The following is an 8134-nucleotide window of genomic DNA, read 5'->3' as shown; positions in this document are numbered from 1 at the left end:
GTGAATTTTTAATTTTTAATTTTGAATTTTATATTTAAGTTGTGTGAATTTAAAAACAAAAATTTACTTTATCTCATTAAGTTAAGAATATGATTTTTAAAATTCGTCGTAAGTTGAAGACTAGGTCTTTGAACCGAAATTGCTTTACCCGAGGGAGGGACGATAACTTTTATTATCATTATTTTTAATCTTATTGATTTAAAGTATGCCAAAAAAATTAAAAAACCCAAAAATCTTAGCTTTTAAAACAATCGCTACTAAAAGACAAATTTTAAAATTTTGTCGAAGGACGGACTAGGACATCGATCCGAAACGACCTCGTCCTAAATAACAAGGGAAACAAAATTTTAAAATTAAGTACTTAATTGTTTCAAAAGTTGATGATTATAAAAAAAAAAAAAAGAGCAAACTCCGCGACTCGCGGAGTTTGAAGTACAAAACCTCCGCGACTCGCGGAGGGACCAAAAATCAGAAAAAAAATAAAAAGAGCTGCACGATCAGTTCACTCCCACACAAAAACACTGCGAATTTCACAGCGAAAAACACCCCGAAAAAACCCGAAAATCACCCCCAAAAATCCCAATTTTTAACCGTTAATCACCAAATTTTTAGCTAAAATCATGTTGAGAAGGATGCTATCTAAGAATTACTCAAGAAAAACGGTAAATTTCTACACCTAAACACCATTAATTCGAAATTAGGTGTTCTTGAGCTATTTTTTCCCCAATTTGATTTTGATGCTTTTTAGTGTAATTAGACTTAAATTGTTTATGTATTATGCTTGTATAACCTAGATTGATGCTGTTTAACATGATTAGAAGCCTTAAACTTCAAATTTTGAGTAATCTAGGGTTTGTGTTCTTGAGCAAATTTGGGGCTTTTTGATATAAACAGGTTATGGCCGATTTTTGTCATGAATTGTTGCTAAAATAAGTAGTGTAACATGTCTAGGTAGTTAAATGATCCAAACTTTGAGCCTAAACATGATTTTGAGAATTAAAGTGGACTTTTTCAAGTCCAAAATTCATGAACTTGATTTTAGAAAGATAATGCCATTTGAGACTTGTTTGATTGCTAGTAATGATTATTTTGACATGTTATTTGAGTTGAATGCTTATGAACTTGGCAAACATTTTCGTATATGCTTATTTGAAAAAGTGTAGATTTGATGAAAATATGAAAATGAGCTTAAGTTTGATATAAATTGATAATGTCATTGTAATTATTTTGATTGATGATTTTGCTGACACTAATGCATATTTGGATGCACAAAATTTGTGTTTGATGTGTTTTGCAGAATGAAAGGGGTGAATCTTCATCCCAAGCCCGCAATGCTCCTGCTGAGAATTTGGAACAACAGGAGGTGGATAACTACTACAAGCAGGATGTACCTCATCCAGTCATGACCTTTTCTGATATGCATTTGGAAGAGTTGCACCCGAACCTGAGATTTGACAGACTTTGGATAGATTATCCAAAATATCAACGGGGTTTGCATACTCTTCATTCCAAGGTTGTTGAGGTACCGAGGGTCATAGAATGGGGACCCTTAGAAGCTGTAGAATTGGCCGGGCCAATTAGGGAATTACTTGTACAGAGGTATGGTAATTCTTCTTTTAATGACTGGATATGTTTATTCACCATACGCAGACCTGTATATAAAGTATGGTGTGAAGAGTTGTTATGTAGTATAGAGTTGAATGATCGGGTAGCTAGTTTAACCGATCGTTCTTTTATTAGATTTTTGTTAGGCGGTTCGATGCGACACATGTCTTTACTGGACATGGCTCAGGCTTTACGTATATATACGCCTGAGGAGTTAGCGTCTGCCGATTGTAGAGGATTGATACTAAACGGTAGAAAGATAGATGAGATTTTTGATACACACGGTGTGTGGAGTCAAATGACAAGCCATCACCGTTTCAAAGGGGGAAACTACTCTTATTTGGATATAGATAGAGCCGAATTAAGAGTGATACATAGGTTTTTAGCTAATTCGATTACACAAAGGGGTAAGAACAAAGAAAAAGTAAATGAACAGGATTTGTTTTACCATATGTGTATTCGAGACCCACAGAGCGCTATAAGTATACCATATTGTGTGGGTTATTATTTATCAGCTATGGTTCGGGGGATGCGACCACATAGCATAATAGGAGGTGGTATTTTTATTACTTTGATTGGTGAATATCTCGGTGTGGATATAAGTCGGGGGGGATTATTACTAGAAGAGCCGGAACCCCGCGACACTATAGGTTTAAATGTATACCATGGTGCGAAAGTTTTGAAGAGGCGAAATAACGCCGCAGTACGATACCATGGTAGACATCCACAGGTGGAGAGAAACCAGGAGCAAGGTAATGTAGGAGGGGGGAATGAGATGCAAGAAATGCATAGGTTTATAGCTTCTCAGGAATACGAAAATGCTAGACAGAGAGCATTTGAAGATTGGCAAGTTCATCAGAACCAGATCATAGCGCATTGCCAACATATAGGTAGAAACTATATTCCTACACCGAAACCCGTCTTCCCTCCTTGGTCGATAGAGATGCAGCCACCATATCCTACGTATGACCCTGCCGAAGCATTCTATAGCACTTATGGTTATGCCTGGAACCCCTATTGGTACCAATATCATCCTTAGTTTACTTATTATTATTTTTTTTATTTTATTTTGTAATTTGTAATTATTGATACATTTAATATTTTTGTTAATATTGTAATCATTTTTATAATTATCTAACTTTTATTCTTAGACTTTAATACTTTTTGAATGTGGGGTAATATACCAAACTTCAAAAATATGTATATATGTTTGCAGTTTATCTTATGTACACAACAGGGTAAAACAACGCATTTTCAAAGACTGGCATTAAGTTCAGCAAAAGCAACTAATTTTGACGACAAGATGCAAAATATATGAGAAATAACAACAAGACGGAATGAACAAATGATGTGCACCATTTATCATTCAGCAAACAAACGCCAATATATTTGGAAACTTTGGTAAAAATTTAATCATTTTCACACAAATCACCCTCAATAATTTAAATTGTTACTGATTTCTTGCAAATGAGGGCATTGCAAGATCTTAAGTGTGGGAAGGGGTTAAATTCTTTCGGATTTTAAATTTTTTTTACTTTATACACTTGGTTACCATTAAAAATACTAGTAAAGCAGTAGTTGTATTAGAATCTAGTGCTCTCTGATAAAAAAGAACAGCCCTAGTCTTATATACTGACTACCCAATTCTAGTAAAATTTTTCAAAATTTTCAATTAAATGAATTCAAAATCATGTTTATACATATTTATGAACGATAAAACTAGGTTTTAACACCGAAATTATTGTTACCTCGGAAAGGACATAAATTGAGAAACAAACTAAAATGTTAAAATTCATTTAAAATGGAATAGAGGACGATAAAAAGGAAAATAAAAGCCAAGTGTGGGAAAATTTACCAAGTTATTTTAAACATATGTCACATATATCTGTAACAAATAACTGAAAATACTTTTGCTTTGAACTAAACTAAACTGTTTTACCCAATGAAAGAAAAGAAGAGATGGATCTACACGATGAATCAATTCCATCATTAAAAGGAAGTAAAGTCTTCCTAAAAAGAAACGCGCTTCTTGATTTAGGTCATGAAGTTGTCGTTCAGACCAGCTGTAGGTTGACGAAAAATCTAGAAAAGTCATCTCTAAAATCAGCAGGAAATCCACGGACCTCAGCATCAAACAGGGTCGCCAAGTGGTCAGATTTATCCTAACCATGAGAAGGATTTATCTCGTACAATGGGGAGGCACCGTGCAAATTAGCTTGATAAGACTAATGAATCAGATCCCCAGAAAAGGATAATCTCCTTAAAGATTAAAAATCAGCTTTTAAGACTGATATTACTCAATCCTAGAGATTGACCTTAAAGATTGAGAATTACAAACTCATGGAATTCAATGATATCTAAACTCGAGCTTGAACGAGAAAATATTTTGATCAAAATTACAAACCGATTTGTTTTCTGAAAACCCTATTTTCAATGCGTTCAATACCATTGAACGTAAAATCCTAGGAATTCACCTGGAATTCATTAGGTCACCGGAACTAAATCAGGTGTCAACCGTAAGAACGGTGGTTGCATAGCATGGTCAAAGACAGGACCTTGTGCCAGACCGAAAAATTATAAGGGTGAGCTTTACTATTGCTCCTACCAAGGATAGTAATTGCGTCCGACACGTTATAGACCATAATCAAAAGCATGTCACGGGACATTGCCTTAACAGTTGCTTGTTCAACGCTTTCCTTTCAACCGGACGGTAGTTTACCGAAAGGTAATATACGGGACAAGTAAACTGGACGTGTTGCTTTCCAAATACAAGGTTAGCAAGTGGGTGACACAAAACCGCAAGTTTTGAGCTAAAATTTTCAAATCTGAAACCCACCAAACCCACAAAAATATTTTGCAAACACCGGTAAAGGGTTATTCCGGAAAACTTATCTAGGGTAAAAACTAGATTTCAAAAGATCAAATGTTTTCATAAAGATCCAATTTCCTTAATGGATCTAAATTTTTATAGTCATGTGGGACTGTAAACCATATAGTTACTACCATTGTTTATACCGCCGTATAGAAATCACTGATGTACAAAGTGTGAAGAATAAAGAAGTGATTATAGTATTTCAAGACAATATTGCTTGAGGACAAGCAACGCTCAAGTGTGGGAATATTTGATAATGCTAAAAACGAACATATATTTCATAGCATTATTCCTCAAGAAAGACAAGCTTTTAGTTGCAATTGTTCTATTTACAAGTGATATTCGTTTAAATAATAAAAGGTGAAGACAAAAGACAGATTCGACGAATTGAAGACGCAAATGACCAAAAAGCTCAAAAGAACAAAAGACAATCAAAGAGGTTCCAATTATTGATAAGAAACGTCTCGAAATTACAAAAGTACAAGATTCAAAACGCAAAATACAAAATATAAAATTGTACGCAAGGACGTTCGAAAATCCGGAACCGGGACCAGAGTCAACTCTTAACGCTCGACGCAACGGACTAAAAATTACAAGTTAACTATGTATATAAATATAATATAATATATAATTAATTATATTAATTATATATATATTATATTTATATATAAAAAACCGTCGGCAGAGAAAACTCCAAGGACTGAGCTGTAAATACTATCTCCGCGACTAGCGGAGTTTGAAGGGGTTTTTGCCGCGAGTCGCGGAGCCCCAAAATTCAACTCTGGCTATAAAGCAAACCGAATTCTGATCAAATTTCATATCTTATTTCTCTCATCTCTCAATATATACGATATATATATATATATAATTTATATTTTAATTTTAATTTTAATTATAATTCTAATAATAAGGGTATGTTAGCGAATGTTGTAAGGGTGTAAGTCGAAATTCTGTCCGTGTAACGCTACGCTATTTTTAATCATTGTAAGTTATGTTCAACCTTTTTATATTAATGTCTCGTAGCTAAGTTATTATTATGCTTATTTAAAACGAAGTAATCATGATGTTGGGCTAATTACTAAAATTGGGTAATTGGGCTTTGTACCATAATTGGGGTTTGGACAAAAGAACGACACTTGTGGAAATTAGACTATGGGCTATTAATGGGCTTTATATTTGTTTAACTAAATGAAAGTTTGTTAATGTTAATATAAAGATTTACAATTGGGCGTCCTTATAAATTACCATATACACTCGATCGGACACGATGGGCGGGATATTTATATGTACGAATAATCGTTCATTTAACCGGACACGGGAATGGATTAATAGCCACTAGAATAATTAAAACAGGGGTGAAATTACATTCAAGGGTAATTGGTGTAATTGTTAACAAAGTAGTAAAACCTTGGTTTACACGCAGTCGATAACCTGGTGTATTCATTAAACAAAGTATTAAAACCTTGTTACAATTCGAATCCCCAATTAGTTGGAATATTTAACTTCGGGTATAATAATAATTTGACGAGGACACTTGCACTTTATATTTATGACTGATGGACTGTTATGGACAAAAACCAGACGGACATATTAAATAATCCAGGACAAAGGACAATTAACCCATGGGCATAAAACTAAAATCAACACGTCAAACATCATGATTACGGAAGTTTAAATAAGCATAATTCTTTTATTTCATATTTAATTTCCTTTATTTTATATTTAATTGCACTTCTAATTATCGCACTTTTATTTATTGTTATTTAATCGCACTTTTAATTATCGTACTTTTTAATTATCGCAATTTTATTTTATCGCATTTTTATTATTCGCAATTTCATTATCGTTATTTACTTTACGCTTTAATTTAAGTCTTGTATTTATTTTATATTTTACATTAGGTTTTAACTGCGACTAAAATCTTAAAATCGACAAACCGGTCATTAAACGGTAAAAACCCCCCTTTATAATAATAATATTACTTATATATATATTTGTATTTTTATAAAAGTAAACTAATATAGCGTTGAGCTTTGTTTAAAGATTTCCCTGTGGAACGAACCGGACTTACTAAAAACTACACTACTGTACGATTAGGTACACTGCCTATAAGTGTTGTAGCAAGGTTTAAGTATATCCATTCTATAAATAAATAAATATCTTGTGTAAAATTGTATCGTATTTAATAGTATTTTCTGCTAAAATTTAATAGTATTTTATACCCCTTAGCTTTAACATCAGAGACCAAGTCATCTTCTTGAAAACCATGTTGTTCCTATTTTTCCAAATGAGGTAGATACTCGTCCAAATCATTGCTTGCCAAATTTTCGCACCAAATTCCGAACATTGCAAATAAGAGAACCCATTTAACATATCGTCGAGACTTTTTTGCTTAGTACTAATGCCCCACCACATGAAGACTTTATCCCAAATTTCACTAACTTTCTTACACGAGAACAACCCATGATCAACCGTTTCAATCACGTCATCGCACAGCATCGCACAAGGGGCAAAGGACGGAATGGAGATCGAGACCCCGTTTGTCAAGTTCAAACAAAACGGACAATCTCTCCCGCCTTGCCCTCCATACGAAAACGCCCAATTTTTTTTTTGGAACAAGCACATTTCTTTGAGTTGGAATATTAGAAACAATGGTAGGATAACTCGAATACATGATATGTTTTGTAAGAGTATGAGTAGAAAAAGTACCGGACCCGCTTAATTTCCAAGACCAATAATCTTCTTTCTCAATCTTCATTTTTATTGTCGAGAACATCCCTTCCAATTCGTTTAACTCATCCCTTGTTCTTCCCGTGATTTCCCGAACCCATGACCAATTAGGAGCACTTCTTTCACCATCCCAAGTAACACGAATTAGACTCTAGCCACACCAATCTTTTAAATGTATCTTTTAAAGGTTTATCTTTTAGCCACACGTCATCCCAAAATGTTGTCATTTTTCTATTACCGAGCACCTTTGAAAACGAATTGGTAAATTCCACACCGAAGCTATCTATCTCATAACCTGTTTTGACAATTTTGCTCCAAGTAGAATTAGAACATGTAAGTGAATGAACCCCACACGAATTAATTGACCTCGAAGCCCCAAAAATACTTTTATTAACGCTAACCCACAAGGAAGTGGGTTCGGTATGAAACCTCCATCACTACCCGTCCTAATCCATCCGGACGAAGTCCATATTGATTATAAACGATTCACAACAATTGATTACATCACGAGGTACTTGACCTCTATATGATACATTTTACAAACATTGCATTCGTTTTTGAAAAGACAATCTTTCATTACATCGAAAGTTGACGGCAGGCATACCATTTCATAATATATCTAACTATAATTGACTTAATAATAACGACTCGAATGCAACGTCTTTTGAAATATGTCATAAATGACTCCAAGTAATATCTCTAAGATGAGCAAATGCACAGTGAAAGATTTCTTTAATACCTGAGAATAAACATGCTTTAAAGTGTCAACCAAAAGGTTGGTGAGTTCATTAGTTTAACATAAATAATCATTTCCATCATTTTAATAGACCACAAGATTTGCATTTCTCATAAATAAACGTCCCATGCATAGAGACAAAAATAATCATTCATATGGATTGAACACCTGGTAACCGACATTAACAAGAT

The sequence above is a fragment of the Rutidosis leptorrhynchoides genome, chromosome 5 (assembly GCF_046630445.1).
Source record: "Rutidosis leptorrhynchoides isolate AG116_Rl617_1_P2 chromosome 5, CSIRO_AGI_Rlap_v1, whole genome shotgun sequence".
NCBI lineage: Eukaryota > Viridiplantae > Streptophyta > Magnoliopsida > Asterales > Asteraceae > Rutidosis > Rutidosis leptorrhynchoides.
The sequence above is the reverse complement of the archived record's forward strand: the minus strand, read 5'-3'. Positions refer to the sequence as shown.